General features: G+C 35.9%; 1 long non-coding RNA gene across 1 annotated transcript in view; it reads right to left on the bottom strand.

Annotated features, from left to right (window-relative positions):
* Positions 1-18,027, bottom strand: part of LOC110837351 (uncharacterized) — a 33,250-nt gene extending 15,223 nt beyond the window's left edge. Inside the window, exons 1-2 of the long non-coding RNA XR_015537516.1 lie at positions 17,749-18,027; positions 15,010-15,045 (exon numbers count right to left, since the gene is read on the bottom strand). This is a non-coding gene — a long non-coding RNA (uncharacterized LOC110837351). The remainder of the gene's footprint in view (positions 1-15,009; positions 15,046-17,748) is intronic.
* Between the last annotated feature and the right edge of the window lie 504 nt (positions 18,028-18,531).

Below are 18,531 nucleotides of genomic sequence, written 5' to 3'. Positions count from 1 at the left end.
TTTCCTCATGAATCAAATTTTGCTTTGTTACTGCCGTTCCGAAATATCTGAACTTTGTCACACGCCCAAAGAATCTATTAGTTATCTTTAATTTATGGTTTTGCCCTGCGTTCTGATGACCAGATATCAACATAGCTTTATACGTGTTTACTTTTGTACTAACCTCCTCACTAGCATGAATTACAGATTCTGTATTTTTCTTTATGGTATTTATACTATCCCCCAATAGATTTACATCATCAGCATAGACCAGAAGCTGATTTGTCCCATTCAATTTCAGTTCCACCTGATTTGATTTTATCTTCATAATTTCATATTCTGAAGCAAAGTTGAAAATCAATGGCGATAAAGCATCTTATTTTATACTGTTTTGAATAATTTATTTATTTATTATTAGAATTATATATAAATAATATTACAAATTCATTCATATAGGCCTGTTAACACAAAATTGTTTGAAACACAAGTGCATTACCATTGAACATATCACAATATTTCATAATTCAACCTTTCACAATGACTGTGTCTTTAATACTTTCAATGTTAAAATAGAGATATGACTTTCAGAAATATTATTTGACAGTGACAATAAATTAGCAACGTGGTTATTTTTTTGTAGAAATTATAAATTAATCACTTGTGATATGTCATGGAAATATACAAACAACGTAAAATAATTTATAACTTTATTCTTTAAAACTTCACAATTAAGTGATAACAAATCATTAGGTACACACAATTTGTAAGAACGACTTAGTATTTGTAATTTTAGTATGCGAGAGAAGCGAGATATCACATATAACATGGGCAAGATTTCACAGTATACATTTATCTCCTCTGAACTTTTATAAAAGAAAATTTTATGTTTATAGAGTCTGAGATATAGAATTTTAATGCTTTTACATTTTACAAACAAAATAAAATTTATTATTGGCTACCTCAAATTTCAATTTTTAAAATCTTGTAACTGATATTATAAAATACGTAACAGAGAGACGTACAATGATTAATTGTGTTATTGCAAAACGCAAGTACAGATTTGGTACAACCAGTTACTTAGTCTATCTCAGTTCTACATTCTGGAATGTAGGAAAAATACACATACCCGTAAGATAACAGGCCACATTACACAATAAATAATGAGCAATAGGTCAGTTTCAGTCTTGACGTACGGTTACTTATATTCCTGGTGTTTTTTTACAAATAGCATTTGTTGCGACTAAGAACCAAGCTATTTTAAAATGGGAATCTTTCTTCTCAGTAATGTGAAGTTCAGAAAATTCATTAGAGAGAAGTAGCGTATCACAATGAACACAAATTTTAACCGTATGGATTTAATCACAAATGCATTTTAAAAGTTTAAAAATAATTCGAAATATTTTATTATGACAAATATATATATAAAATAAATTACGCAATAAATAATAAAATAAATATCATAAATAAAGTAATAGTAACATTCAGTTTTTATAACTTTGTCCAAGTCATCATTCAATAACCGACAGGTACTCATAAAAACCGAATTTAACACCCGTGCATTTATAATTTAAGAGATAAAATAGTTGGGTATTCTTTTAAATCACCTGCTGAAACCATTATTAAAACATTTTTTTAAATACGCCGATATTTTTTGCTACTAAATTTAACATATTACAGATGTAGGATTTGAGACACATTAAACTGAAAAAAGTTATAAAAATGACAATTAAAATCACATCAATAAATAAGGGAGTGGCAAATTCAATCATTAGACGCAGTCCGCTGGAGTAAACCTACTCTGAAAATAACGCACTCTTAAAATACACATCTAGTCTAAAAAAAGTTTTTAAAACTCCTCTCAAGACACTGGTCTTGTTCCTTTTGTAAGAATAAATAATATAGAATACAATATAAGATTCCAGTTCTTTGATTCAAAATTTCAAAAATAAAAAGCTATAAATAAAATAATAAATAATGTATATGAACAATAGCCACTATCATTATTTTCTCATAATTAAAAAACAGTACCAAGGTTAGGTCCTGAAGATTCTCTGAGCGTTCCTATGCCCTTTGGATGATAAATACAACCCACTTCAACCTTTCTTCCTCTGTGATATCTGGAAGACGGCATATCATCTCTGAGATACGTATACGCCTGGTGGCAGTTAACAGAAATATCACGACAGTAATCGACGTCAGATTTACAATTTGTTATCTGATAAACGTCGCACATAATGCGAGTAATATTACGAGTTTTAAGGACTTGAAAAGGGCAGTGGGAATTTATTTGTAATTCTTCAATAAGTCTTTCTTTATTATTCCATTTATCAATGTAGTCACGCAATTTCTTATACGTCTCAATCTCAGTTCCTGAGTTCCGGTAGGCTCCTTTGCGATCACGGACCGGAAGAGCTACTGGAATCGCTTCTGTCGTCAAAAAAGTTGCAGACAGCAGAACGTAAGCTCCAAAAAGGTACAAAAAAGTTTTTTCTTGCTTCATGGTTGACCACTGACGAAATCTCTGATGTTCCAGCAGATGAAAATTGCACAAGACAGTTGTCTCCACTGAATTTAAAATGTTATTTAAAGTCGTACTGATTGAGCCTATCACATAAATTACACTCCAATAAAAAATATCGATAAATAAATTTCACACTTTGGTAAAAATCTTGCACAGTCAATCTTTCGATCACAGCAAACACTGCTTAAGAACTTGTAGTGCCAAGACAATACAAAATGCTTGAATGCCACAGATAAGATGTGTATCATTTTTATATCCGTATCGAAAAGGAAGCTACACACTATTTTGTTTTCTCCCTCCATTTTTGTACACCAATCAGATCACTTGTCACCTCCCATCTCTCCTAATGCTGTAACCCACCCACGCGACAGCTGTCAGCTCCTGCCATCTCTCAGCTCTTTCTGAACTAAACAACTTTTACAAGTTTACTCGTGTAAGGTAGTTAATGACGCAATACTGTCCGAGATGTGAAACAACGTGATCATTAACAACGCTACACTGGAACCGGAAAATCGCCGCTTAAAGCATCCGAGAGTAGAGTTGCTGAATTTCCACGTGCTTAACAATCAATTAAAGATTTCTGTCTTCTGGGTTGTTACGCTGTGTAGTCTGGTAGATGTTTACCGACGTTTCAGAGGTCATACTGCCTCCGTCTTCAGGGCGATGAATATGCCATTTGGGTGGGTGGCATATTCATCGCCCTGATGATGGAGGCAGCGTGATCTCTGAAACGTTGGTAAACATCGACCAGACTACACAGCGCAACAACCCATAAGACAGAAATCTTCATACTCTGATGACGGAGGCAGTATGACCTCTGAAACGTCGGTAAACTTCTATCAGACTACACGGCGCAACAACCCATAAGACAGAAATCTTCATACTCTGATGACGGAGGCAGTATGACCTCTGAAACGTCGGTAAACATCGACCAGACTTCACACCGCAACAACCCAGAAGACAGAAATCTTCATACCCACCGCTGTAAAAACCTCAAATCTTACATAACAATAAATTGTTTTCCCAACCCATGCCACAATTCCTACGCCCATTTAGAACCAATTATATCAAAATACACATTTTTTTACATAACTGTTTTTACCTTCAAAATTGTTTATGATTGGTTTATGTTTTGCAAGGAACGATAGTAAAGTTGTTTCGGTTTCAGTTGGCGTTTTCGCCTGTAAATTTTCTTGAAAGCACGGCAATGCATTTAGTAACTCGTAATTAGGATGATGAGACTCTTACTACACAGTTATATTGTCAGAAGCTTTCAGAGAATCATTAAGCCTGTTTGCTAACTAATTCTCTCGCCGTGATAAAGGATGCAGCAAGTACGTCTGAAACGTCTGTAAACTTCTACCAGACTACATGGTACAACAGTCCAGAAGACAGCCATCTTAATTGTAAGCGTTCCATATAAACGACAGTGCACCTATCGTCATTAGTAGTAGAAATTTCGTCATATAACGTGCGAGGTACTGAAAGGTTTGGCCGGAAATTGAACTTGAGATAAATAGCTTAAATGTTTTCCTGGGTATTAATACTGACGTTTAGAAACCGTAACGTGTGTGAATGTTGATAAGGTAGAGGCGAACTTGCAGAACTGTCAGTGAGTGAGCACTTTACGTCCCATCTTTATTAAATTGTTGCTGGTGCGATGACTGACATGAGATCCTGACCTCATGAATTCATCTCCGAATCATTTTATAGTTGCACAGGTTTTGGGAACAACGTAAAAATAAGTAGTATTCCGAAAACTGCTTATTCTAAGCAAGTTCGAAGCGTGTTAGTTATCATCTATGAGAGTCTATTCAAAATGTATTGAATTCAACATGATATCGTCGATAATTCAACATTATAGTGTTTATAATTCAATACGATAATGTCGATAATTCAACATTACGGTGTTGATTAATATAATAGTGTTGATAATTTAATATGACAGTGACGATAATTCAGCATGACAGTGTTGATAATTTAACATTATATTGTTTATAATTTAATATTACAATGTTGACAATTCTTCATGATTGTGTCGATATTTCATATTATGGTTTTGATAATTCAATACGATCGTGTTGATGATTCGGTATAATAGTGACGATAGCTGAGCACGATAGTTTCGATATTTTATGTAATTGTGTTGATAATTCAATATGATAGTGTTGATAATTCAATATAATAGTGTTGATGATTTAAAGTTGTGTTGATAGTGAAGATAATTGAGCATGATGTTCCGTCTAGTAAAGTTATGGCCCATTTAGAACGTTTTACCTTCTTCAGCATTAAAGCAACCCCAAAATCACATTCTCTTTAGTGTAATTGCTTCCGCATCAGCTGCAGAAGAAAGGACAAAGCTTAAAACTGCTCCAAAGAAAGTACATGTTTGGACCCACAGAACTTTCAGATTTACGCTACGACCACCATAAGGCGTAAGTCGTTCGAAAAGCAATTTTTATTTTCAAATTAAAAGTAACAGAGAATCAAACAGAACAGCGCATGTCAGAATCTGATCGACACGTCCTGTTTTTTACAATGCCAAACATAATAGAATAATAGATTATTTAAAATAAGGCAATTAACTGATTTACATATTGATTCTTCGAACGTTTAACGACTGTTTAACATTGTCATAAAAGCCAACAAGTAAAAGAAACTGCAAATGCCCTTCGTCTTATTTTTTGAAATATTTGCGTACTAATTGTATAAATGATCTCGGTGTTTTGTTAGACAGTAAACTGTATTTCCACTGTCATGTAAATTGTGTTTATTCCCAGGCACTAAGGACCTTAGGGCTTATTCGTTTTATTACTTATAATTTTTCCTCTCTAGACAGCCTTGTTGTTTTATATAATGCTTTAATTAGGTCAAAGCTTGAGTAAGCCTCGGTCGTTTGGAATAATCTTACACAGACAGATTCTAATAAATTAGAAAATATTCAAAGAAAATTTGCCAGTTTATGCAATTACCGATTTTTCCAGTTTAATATCCCCCGAAAATATGAACTGATCCTATCTACTTTAAATTTTAGAACACTTTATTCCAGACGACGACATCTCGATGCGTTATTTCTTATTAATGTATTTAAGGGCAAAATAAATTGCCATTCCATTATGGACGCTGTTGGTTTACGTGTGCCGGCGAGGCAAATAAGAGAATTTTCTACTTTTAGTGCGAACAGTGCGCTAAGACATAGTCCTTCAGTCAGGTGCGTCATCGCTGCAAATGACGTATGTAAATCTATGGACGTATTTAGCATAAACATTGTCTCCCTTGGGGGCACGTTCTCAATAAAGGAAATGATCTAGCTTGGTTATCTGTTTTTTTGTATTTCTTTAACGATGTACATTTATATTAGTGTTCCCTAGGTGAATTATTTGTTTTTATTTATATTTCTTCATTTTTTGCTCTGTGTTAATATTGTTTCTATTTTGAGTTTGCCTGTACTTGGCAGTTACATTTAATACTGTACATGTATAAGTTTAGTTAATCCGTTTGTGTAATATTATCCATTATTATTTCACTAGTATTGTATATATTATCAGTGTTTGCCTGTTATTGGCTTCTTGCTGTTGGCAAACACGTAAATAAATTAATTGAATTGAATTGAATATATTGTAGCATATTAGATTAAACTTTTACGGAAAACCAAGACAATTAATCGCATTAGATAAAAATTTAAAGCCAGTTTTTGGATCTGATGAGCAGAAATCAATAAGTTAAATAAGGTAGTAGGTGGATGATAAATTAATGGTAAAACAGAGTGTGAAGAATTTTTGGGGCGTGGAATATAGTTCTACGCATTCTTAACCTCGGAATAACATGGAAGTAATGACGTAAACCTAAATAGACAATGTTAGGTTTACAGGCCTTGAAATTCAATGATAGTAGCCAAATTTTAAAGAAAGGAGTAATCTTATGCTAAAGGTTTGTAAAATAAGATCCGAACATGACTCTTCTGGAATGTTGCGCCAGCTCGTCTGGTTGAAGTTTACTGACGTTTCAGAGGTGCTTACTGCAGTATGCAGTCTGAACTAACTGATGGCATTTCTTTATACGAAGGTCACCATACCCCACTTCCAAATTCGTTACCAGTAATGATGCCGATAAACTTTTATATGGGTGGAAATTTATGTAGAATTATATACTATAATTCTTTTAAAATAATCAGTTAAATTTAGGCCTAAAATAATAACAAAAAATAAAACAAGGAAATTCAACCAAACGACGCTTTTTTAGTGTCACTGAAAATGATTCACTCACTGGATCGAGTTTCAGTTTAAACCCGGAGTTTTCACTTAAGCGACGATTTATTAAAAGCTCAACAACTTTATATTAACTTTTCAGGTGAATTAACGAAAATAAGTATAAATGAAGGTTCGTAAAGGGAAGACACAGTACTTAAATATAATGACAGTCTGTTCCTTGTCGTGTTGCCTTGTAAACAGATGTATGAAACGATTGAATTTGTAAATGAAACCACACTCAATTTAAATATTTTGATATTCTAATTTCCATTCCTGAATAAAGGGGAAAATAAAGTCAAATATAAAACACACAACGCCTATAACGTGTCCTTGATTTCAATCAGTGATAATCTTTATATTCTCAGAGAAGACTTCCTGCAGAAGATTAAACACACATTATGATAACTGTTCTATAAGGCTCCTTACACTTAGTCATATCAAAATGTCGTAATCCAAACACAGACCTGCAATAGCACTCACTGTACACCTAAAGCCATTCATTTGGTATAACATCAATAATTTAACAATAACAATAAACTTGCGGATTTTTGGACTTCAGCTTTTTTATTGCTAATGTAGATTAGCATGTTTATTTTACAATGGAATGTTATTTTTAACATTGAGCAGGACTGTTGCGTAGAAAATAACACATACAAATGTTAAAGGCCGTTCAATATTTAAAACTACGCAATAAAACATAAAACATAAATAAGCAGACAAAAGTCCGAGATCAATAATACATGTAGGCATATAAAACTACTCTTAAAATGGAAAATATAAATATATAAGTCAGTAATAAATGTAGGTATAATAATATAGTAATAAATTAAGTCTATCCTATACCACTGAGTAATGAACATTACTAGATCCCTTAAAACTAAATTGGCACAGCGTATAAGCCTAATTGCATTTAAATACAGCTATAATCAACGTGATTAAAAAAAAAATGTTAGTCTTATACTACATAACACTTAGGCTATGTATTTATAAAGTTCAGATAGGCTATAGGACAAATGTATAGCAAATAAAAATAATAATACACTCAAATAAATAAGTTATAACAATTATTTATTTTAATCCGTCTTATCACAATATTTACAATTTCTTATAATTAAGATAATAAATCGATTTACATTTTGGAACATCTTTTACACAACATGTTTCAGTTTTTATAAAACCATCCAAAATTGAAAAACAAATGGCATGAAACATCACCAAAATGGAATCATATTTGAGTTTTAAGTTCGTAAATAATTTACACCTGATGATGGTTTTATAAAAACTGAAACATGTTGTGTAAAAGATGTTCCAAAATGTAAATCGATCAATCGATATGGAACATCAATGATATTTTATTATCTTAATTATAAGAAATTTTAAATATTGTGATAAGACGGATTAAAATAAATAATTGTTATAATATTCACAATATGACGCAATTACACTATCTTATAAATAAGTTATACTTACAAGTAAGCTAATTTGGCTCAGATAACAAATTGGTTTGAACTGCGCCGGTAATAATTTCGATATATTCGACTCTAGTAATTTAAATACAATTAACGTATTACTGAGTCAGTTAAAATTGATTAATAAACCAAGTTGTGATAAGGTTAGACACATTTAATATAAGCTTACATGTTTATATATAAAGTCTTATCTAAACACTTGAAAATCAACCGCACCTAGACCTAACAAAGAACTAGGAACTGACACTGTAAACCTCATTTTCTTGAATGACGGCATCACCGAATCTTCCTTTCATTCTTTGACTTAGGAAACTGATGGTCGAGGAGGTTTCGTTTCTATGGATTGGCCACTCTGTTTCGGATTGTATATGCACCCCATTTCTACGTCTCTCGCAATTTCCTTCCGTCTTCTTGTGGGTCTTTTCATTGTGTTCAATTGTGCCCGGGTTATGTACCCTTGCTCACAGTCTTTACACCGACCTTCATTCTTTCCAGAACATTTCGTGAAGTCACATATCACACGAAGAAAACCATTTATTTTGAACACCTTGAAAGGACACTTAGCACTAACTTCGAAATCGCTTAAATATTTCCTTTCGTTTTCGTGGGTTCTTAATTCTTTACGCAAGTCGTAATAAGCCTTTACCTCTCCTGTGGACCTTCTCGTTCGTTGCATGGCGTCGGCAAACCGCACAGCAGCTGTCTCTATCGTCAGGAAGTGCGTTATAAAAAAAACGAAGCTCGCTGTCCGCATTAAGTTACTGGATGTTTGTTTCATGATGTTGTAAAGGCGATCAATCGAGCAGGTTTTTATATTCCAGCCAATCCAGACGATTTACGTAACTTATGACGTCACGTCCTAAACCACAGATTTTATCCTCGGTTCAATTTGGTGACACAGCACTACGACGTCACAAAGTCTTACGTCTTTTTTATGTTATATCCAAAATTTTCAAACGCAGTTTCTGATTAAAAATTTTCCCTGTCGGTTTACAGTAAAATAAGATGGAGTTTATATATATTCAATACACGGACTGAAGATGTATTTTTGCGATATGACAATGCAACAGTTACTGTTAGACTTTGTCGTTTTCGTACCGACGACTGCACTGATTTGTCCCAAACTGCAGTATTTTACTTTCAAAAATGTTAACTTATATTCATTCGACTTTCCCCCACTCCACATCGTCTTTCTATGCTTCCGATTGGTTGAGCTTCCTACCCACGCGCGCAAAGTCTATTTAACGTTATCACTTAGTGAGACACCGGAAGATTATGAACTCTTTTATCAAGCATGATTGTTTTGTGTTAATGTTGAACTCAAATAAAAAGAAATCCCTCACTATCCGGGGTTCCTATCCAGATTTCTTCAACGACGGATTTTAGTTGTATTCATACGCGGTTTTCAAATTGTGTTCTATCAAAATAATTAGGTAGTTTCAGCGGTAACAGATCAGTGTTTGTTAGCGGCAACGCAAATCAGTTTTCGGGGTTCGAATCTGCGGTACAACGTTTATGACATTTTTTACATATTCTACGTCTGTGGGTTTACACATTTGTGTTTCGCCAAGAAACAGACAGGTCAGACTCTGATGAGTTTTAACATCGGCCACTGTTACTCTAGATTCTCTCATAAGGCCTTGGTCTTCAGAACCGCGTTTTTCCCCTCCCCCCTCTTTCTTCCAGCCACGATGCTTTCCATGAACGTAACGACTACTGCAGAAGAGGACTGCTGTACTTTTAAAGAATTCTATTACCTACCTATGAATTAAATGCAAAACCGATACGAAGATTAGGTAACAATTGAAGCTGCCTAGGCAGCAGAGTGATGTGGGAAGAGAAAAGTTATTTTCGGGCTACCAGCCTTATCAGTTGCTTTAATGGAGGACACACCAACGTTTCGAGAATCATCTTCCTCGCCGTCCACAGGGTACTCAGACTGAACTTCAGTACCACTTGAAACGGCTGATAGCCCGACAAGAATTCATTATACATAATCGTCGTGGAAGCTTCTTATCATAAAGAAGTAATATGAGTGTTTCAATATCAGTAATTCAGTTGACTATTAGTGCTAAACCAAGTTACAGGCGTAATACTGCCTGCCAAATCCTTTATCTTGACAGCTGTTCTTCTATCAGTGAGTTCAATGTTACAAAAACCATTAATTTGAACGCTGTAATTTATGAATATGCGTTTGTTAAACCAAGAAAAGACACATCGTAAATTTTCAATTGTACATGAAAAATGTTAATAAACTGAATAAAATGTTATATCTACACTATGTGAATAAACCCAAGTTTTCAAAGAGAAGAGAAAATTGTGTTTCACTAGGATATCTTTCGAAACTAAGGCACACCAATGCCTAAACCCGCTTTTGATTAAAAACAAGGAACTAAAAGTTTATGAATGTAAAACCAACCTTGTCATAAGAGGATATTTACATTTTTACATAATTTAAGATTGAGAGTGTAGGCTTATATGTAATCTTGTAATCCACAATATCACTCGTCAAACGCTTTTGTTAAAACTTAAGTGTACTCAACGCTTAGGTAATCAAGAAGCTATCTTCCTTTCGCGAAACTCGACAGTGCACTACCGTGTCCACAAGACAGCCTGACACAGGTCTTTATTTTAAACCAAATGAATCAAATACAACTTTTTCCAAAATGTCATTCCCATCTACGCCTAGATTTTCCGAGTGGTTTTTTTCCCTTTCCAACAAAAATTTTTAACACTTCTCTCATCCTCTCGAATTATAGCTACAGGATCTGCATTCAGATTAAAGTAATTAAATGGCAGTATAACAGCCAGCAAAACTACAAAATCGGACGTCACGTTACGCCCAAGTGCAGTTCTTATGCATTGAAAAGTGATCAGCTTCGTTGTCTTGTGTCCAGGGGATGTCTAAGTGTCTAACTAACTCAATTGTAATAGAATCCGCAGGTCCAACTGCCCGCCACCGGCCACGATCCTGAGCCAGCTCCATCCATTTTCCATTCTATATCCCATCTCCCTAAGAATATCTTGATATTATCCTCCCATCTCCTTCTTGATCTGCCTAGTGGGTGTTTTCTATAATAATTTCCCTCCAAAATTCTGTTATTATTAGATTGTTTAAAGTGATAATCCCATCATTATTAACAATTTATATGAAACTCTGATTATCACTGTTTCTAACATCCCAACTGCCTACACTGGAATCCCCTAGTAAAACATTAAAGCGGTAATTAGTTTCGCAACAAAAATTTATTTTTATCATTATATGGAGAATGCTGTAACGCCAATTATATTGGAAATAACATGGCAAGAAACTGACAAACTGAAGTCAAATGTGGTACTAGACACTTATGCGCCCTAGAAAAAGTTTGAATATTACGCCCCCCCCGTAAAACACAAATTTTTCCTTTCAGTCATAACTTCAGTATATTTACAATGTAGCGGTATAACATAAAATATAACTCAATAACATTTTTTAAGTACAATGGAACACTAGCAATCTAAAGTTCGTTTTAATAGAAGCTCATTTAAGATAAGCCTTGTTAATTTAGGTATCTGCATACGCAGTTGAATCTATAGATTATCTAAGAATGTAGGCTTTAGTTTAAATTCACACATCATTTAACACAGTTCCTCTCCTCTTTAAACGAATATGCAAACAAATGACGAATCAGTGTATTAGTTCTGGCTACCGTAATTGGTTATCTGTGCTTTTGCGATTAGCCATTTCACTCTGACACCAGTCTGCAAGTTCGATGTAGCAACGAAATTATAATCATGAGGTACCGGGTTCTTAACTTCTCCTCATATTGTTTTCATTGTCTCCATTAGGCGCTTCAGAAGAATACAGAAATGTTACGAAGAAATATACCACGATAATGCAAATCCCCGGCGTTAACAACACAATTATCTCTCAAAAATATTTAACGCTACATCTTCGGGCATTCGAAAAATGTTCTTAGACTGCGACAATAGTAACTACGTTTCACTTATGGCCTTACCGACGATGTCGCGGAGTGCACCGGGGTAGTGGGTGGGTGACCACTTGATCGGAGGAACTCCCTTCGTGCCCAAGTCCCCCATAGCGGATATGGATGTCACGGTGGGTACTATACTCAGGCCTACAGCCACAAGTTCCGGCACTACGACGGGACCCACTACGTCGATGGAAGCAACCTCACGGCGCACCTATCACGGGGCTCCCGGTGACGTGTCCGGGCCGCTGAGTTTCACGTCTAGTATCATTGCTTCCCACGCCCAAGTTAAAACAGCAGCTCTTCCTGGGTAGGGACTCAATAAAACACCAGTGTACGTCTCCGAAGTGAGAAACACGCATTTTCTTGGACGCGAAATCCGGCCCAGATTCAAGAGAGATCCTGACGCTGGTGTCTGAGACTACCAGTGAGACGGCGTCGATTACCCCAACCTTCAAAGCTTTTTAAAAGGCAATAAGGTCTCGTTTAATCTAATCACAACAAAAGATTCCAACACTTACAGAGTGATTATAAAAGGTATTTCCCCAAACAACCCTCCAAAAACCATTAAGAATGAACTTCATGCACTTGAGCTGGTAGTTAAAAACGTTAACCCAACGACCGCATGGGGAGACAAAACGTCTCTCCCCATGCACATAGTCGAATTAGGTAACGTTCAATAGAGTCGGAGTGTCTCATAGCTGTCCCATCTCTACTCTTTTACTGTGGAATCTTACAAGTGACGAACCAAGCCGCTCGAGTGCGTTCGGTGCCAACATTCTCTTCACGTGGCGGCAAACTGTCAGGTCTCTCCAGTTTGTAATCAGGGTGATTAGGAATACTGGCAATGTGATTAGAGATCTGTGCCGACTTGCGCTCTGTGCTATGTCGATGAGCAGACCTCGAAATACAGGGAGTGCCCCTTCTTCCGTGAACTTACGGAGAGGGAGACGAAGTACAGACCTCTACAAGGAAACTCAAAACGAAGTACTGCTAGATCGCCCCCTAGTGCGTGCTGCGAAATGCTTGGAGTAGGCAACTCGACCTTGTAAGCACACAAATAACACGTCCGTCAACACATCCCTACATTTTGAGCCAACCACCGCAGGTCTTACGGTAGCACTCCGGGCAATCCCGCGGCATGCCGACGCAACGCTAATTGGCCGTGTTGCGTCCGGTCCAACATCTCAACGCAATTCTTTCTATGTGCTACGACTGACACATTTTAGTAATGACTACCGATGATGAAAAGCCAGAAAAAGTAGTGGGTTGTACTGTTGACGGCTGCGAGAAATGTTTCTTATAACGATCTTCGCAAATACCAAATGAAAATTGGCCAAAATGACAGTGAATCTGAGCTAGAAATCTCATATGTAACATGAAAGCAGTAATTGTAGATTCGTATGAATATTAAGGTAAATCCGGGAGAGACGCCGCATTTTTTAGTTCGGTGGGTTCCGGTAATCCTCGGCCGATGGCAGTAAACGTCCTTGTTCAGTGAGCCAAGAGAAATGTTGTGAGTGCACGCACTGAAAATCGGTGCTGTTTTGCAATAGTTATAACTGATTTTACGCGATGATCTTGTTAATTTTATGCTCGAAATTATTTCTATTTTTTCATAAAATGTGTCTTTGCTAGTTCCAGTCCAATTAACTATAAAATCGCGATACATTAGAGGTTTTCAGAGTTGTTGGTCTTGACTTTGCACGATGTGGCCGCCATGTTGGTCATTGGGTAAGGATAAGTGGGAGAGCGCGGCTTCTCTTCCTGAAGATAAGGATAAAGGCCGCAGGAAATTAATATTAATAATAATAATAATAATAATCCGTGGCGTAACAGCTCCAGAGAGCCAAAGCCGACTAGCTTGACTGCTGGCCTCACGTTCACATGCCTAAGCAGAGGTAAACGATCATCTGATCAGATCTAGGGTGACGTGTGGTCAGCACGACGAACCCCCAGCCATTGCTAGTTTTCATAACCGGATTACGCTACTCATTGTAGCTCCCCAATTCCCTCACGATGCTGGGTTGGCACCGGTCCCATACACTGGTCGAAAATCTCATGAGAAATTTCTTTCACCGAGACTCGAACCGGCGAATCACATATCACCGGTCCGAAGCATGATGCCTCAGACCGCATGCCGCACTTAAAAAATACCACATCTGATTTAAAAAATCATTACATATACATTAAATAGTACTCAAAAATTCCTGTTCTATTGCATTATCTTATCTTATTGAGGAAGGTTAGTCCAGTGTTGAAAATACCGAGAAAGATCTCTACTGCAAGGAGGCAACTGGCTTCTGTCCTCACTGAAGCAGTTAACATAGACGTTTAGACTCTAAATTCAATGGTTTACACGTTGATTCCAAGCAACCTCTGGAACATTTCTCTTTCAATTTACTTACTTAATAACTGAAAATTAATTAGAATATTCATTACCCTTTCAATTTTTATGGGTATTCACATATTTTTTCCATTTTAATGTTCATATTAATTCATTACTTTGAATGAAGTTCATCAGTTTTCATTTAGATATGTTTCTTTTTTAATTCACAGGATATTTTCAAAGAGAGGCATCTCTCCCGGCATGTCCGGGAGAGACGCAGCAAAGACAATTTTTTTAACGCCCTGTATCTCTGAGAATTTATTTGCTGTAGACATTTTGTTTATGGCTTAGTATAATAGAGGTCTTAAATATATCTCTGAATTTTCAGCCGTTTTGACCGTTTTCGGATTGAGTTAAAACAAATATTGCAAAAAGTGCGGCATCTCTCCTGGAATTACCCTAGTATGCGTAATCAGCTTCTTGTACTTACATATAAAACCACGTAACGTAGGAAGCCCATACAAATCTGAAACAGACAAAAACAATCAATGAAAACGATATATAAATCAGACTAGGAAATATTAAAACTCATAAACAAAATATAAGTTATACTTCTGAAAGAAAATAATTTCAGATTATTGTAAACTATAAAGTCAACTTCTATAATGCGACATTTCAAAAACTGTTTGGTATTTGTCTTCAACATTAGTACAAATAAATTATAAATTAGTAATTTCAATACTACTCGCCTAATTTCGATAAAATTTGAACTGCAAACCTGCGCTAAAATTAGTCGAGAGAATTTATTTTTGGTACGTACTGTTCCGACCAACAGGCTTTTAACCTCTACTAAGAAACTGACAGTGAATTTAGAGCTGGGGAATTGGATAGTTGTAGCATATCCCAACCAAGGTGAATGTGTATGTGGCGAAAAAAGGAACTAGTGGCTCAACCATTTTATTTATTAGCCAGACACAAATATCAGAGACCAAGGGATCTTCCAAATAAATACAAACAATAAAATCAAGCATTTCAGAAACAAATCGAACAAAGACCAGGAGGATCACAACACGCCAGAACAGATGAACTACGAAGGAAAGCAAACAAACACGAATACGATGATTGTCTTCTGAGATTTTACGCCGTGCAAATTGGTAAAAAATCGCACACATATCATAAATGCTTGCCTCCTCCATTATCAGCTTGATCCTTGATGATGGAGGCAGCAAGCACCTCTGAACTTCGATTAACTCCTACTAGAATGCACGGCGCAGCAACTCAAAACACAGACATCTTCAAACCACAAATAAATTAAACTAATATAGGTGTAGAAGGTATTTCTTCGTGATTCTGGAGCACAGAGCTTGACGGTGTGGCTTCAACGGCCAATGGAGATACCGCAGCAAACGGTGTCAAATCTTGTCCCTCGCGTTATGGAAATAATATATTTTACGGGGGTTGAAGACACGGTGCTTAGGAGAACAATTGGACCAAACATAAAAGAGGTGACGGGAGGCTAGAGGAAACTTCATAATGCGGATAATCATAATTTGTGCTTCTCAGCAGATATTAAGAAGATACGTCAAGGTAGATGAGATGAACAGGGCACGTAGCAGATGAGTAGTTGAGAAATTCGTACAAAATTATAATTGGGAAGCCTGAAGGGAAAAGACCACTCGAAAGACCTAGGCGAAAACGCGAGTATAATATTAAAATAGATCTTAATAATACATTATTTGAGATGTGATTGGATTTGCCTGGCTCAGGATAGGGGTGGCGGGCTCTTGCGATCAAGGTAATAAACCTTCTGGTTATATGAAAAGTGTCAAATTTGTTGACTAACTAGTTTCCCAAAAAAATACTCTGCTTCACGGTGTGATTGTGTTTGTTTACCTATTTGTTACAAGTAAATACAGAATTATTACATTACATCTATGTCCGTCATAAACTTACAAATGTGGCAGTTGTCTTACTAAAGCAGCTAGCAGAAAAATGTGGGTCCTGAAAAGAATACATAACTTAAACTCGCAACCAGCAATCACACTGGCTAGGTTCTTATATACTAAATTTCTTCCACAAACAAGTTACTGTCTGACGTCAAACTCTCGCTTTCAAAGAAAAGACATTAAATTTACTTTCTCAATACACCATCTAACACAATCACAGTTAAGTGCCTCGTCTTTTTCCCATCCAGAAAATATCGCAGGGTGTTACGCGAAGTTTCACAAATTGGAAGGCATTTTCAAAACTCCAACAAAAGCCTTCTTTGTTCCCTTATTCCGCCATAGGTCATAGAGTATCATCTTTCAAAATCACGTACTTTTCCGTATTAATTCTTAACATCAAAACACGGGTGTCGATCATAACATCAGTAGCAAATCCACTGACAATGATTTTTCCAACAATTTCACTAACTAAGAACCTATGTTTCTTCTGAAGGGTGGAGCACATACCTTCTTTAAAATCTGCTAGTGCGTCCATCTTGGCAAGAAACTGCTCTCCTATTGAAGGAACCCAAAGTTTCATAACATGTTCGTCATTGTCAATCGATATGAAATATCACATCGATATTAAAAGTTATCATATCGACATCGCGTGGTTTTATTGGATTAAAAAAAATTATTTGCTACATGAACTTCAGCCTTATACACAATTCCTATTATTTTTACTGCGAGTTGTCGTACATCAATTTATATTGTAATGTAAAGTTCCACTACTGATTAAAGAGTTTTGACTAAATATCAGGTGGGTGGTAAACATCCGGCCTTACAATACAAGTATCAATAAAGTTAATACCCAACTCAGTGAAGTTCGTAAATACTAGGTCTAGGATTTGTTATAATGAGTTAAATGTTAATATCAATATAACCGTAAACAGGACTGTAAGATGTTATTTTATAGGCTCTACCTACCTAATAAATTATAAGTTTATAACAAAATATTACTTAAATCCGTATGTGCTTTTCGTGCGTTTACATACTAATAGAGTATTCGTTACAGTATGAACTGAATTATTTTTAATTAATCTGAAAAATATCAATCAACTACGTTTCTATTTAATATTTATTTAGAGTATATAGCTGATTATTGGATAGAATCGTATTAATTAACTGCAATTATATCCTCTAATATCGCAGCGTATGTGTTTCTGTTTGTTACAAACCATGAGAAACTTTAAATTACGTCTGTATTCACAAGTAAATAAAATCAAAATTAAAAAAATATTTACCGAATCTTATCCAACGTCTAAGTCTTCGCTTGCTGTGTACCTTCATTTGACTTGCTACAAATACACCCAGATTTAACACTGATGTTTGTATTGGTTCCTATGAGTACGATGTTCTGTTCGCATACATCAGGTTTTACTCGACTTCTTCACATTCTAGTTCATCAAACTTCACTAGCTTCACCGTGAATGAACACAATGCCCTTTCAACTAATTCGGATGCAATAGATCGTCTTTCAGTGGCTGAAGGCAATGTTTCTGTTTCTGAGACCAAAACAAACATGGCGGAACAGCACAGTCGACGGTCTGCGCATGGCGAGCAGACGACGGCAGGAGCAGGGTCTGATGGTCAGGTACGAGGTTATGGCTCCAAGGACCTGTATTTCTTATAGTAGTCAAATAATTTTTAAAGCTGAAGTAAACGGAAAATTACCACTCGAAATCTGAATCATTCACAAAACTTACAGCTGCTTTAATCGCTACATTCAATTTTCTGTCTAGCCATACTGAAGCAGGAAACATATTTCACGTATTTTAAAAGCACGGGCACAGAAAATAAGAATGGCCCAGTGTTTATAGGACATATAAGTCACGTATTCATATATTAATATCCTTCTAAAAATGTTAAATAAACTGGCGTGATTCCACTGCTTCAAGTGAAACAACTTATTTCCGTTTCAAGTGTCTTTCAGTTTTCGTTGTCATGTTACACTTTGCGTACGTGACCAAAGAAACGTAGTGTACATTATCTTTATTCCATCAGTTTCTTAAGGGTGTACGTGACCA

Source organism: Zootermopsis nevadensis, unplaced genomic scaffold, assembly GCF_977971745.1.
Source record: "Zootermopsis nevadensis isolate Lab colony 2312 unplaced genomic scaffold, Znev_1.0 Znev_ptg000028l, whole genome shotgun sequence".
NCBI lineage: Eukaryota > Metazoa > Arthropoda > Insecta > Blattodea > Termopsidae > Zootermopsis > Zootermopsis nevadensis.
This window is presented reverse-complemented; position numbering and strand designations above follow the sequence as displayed.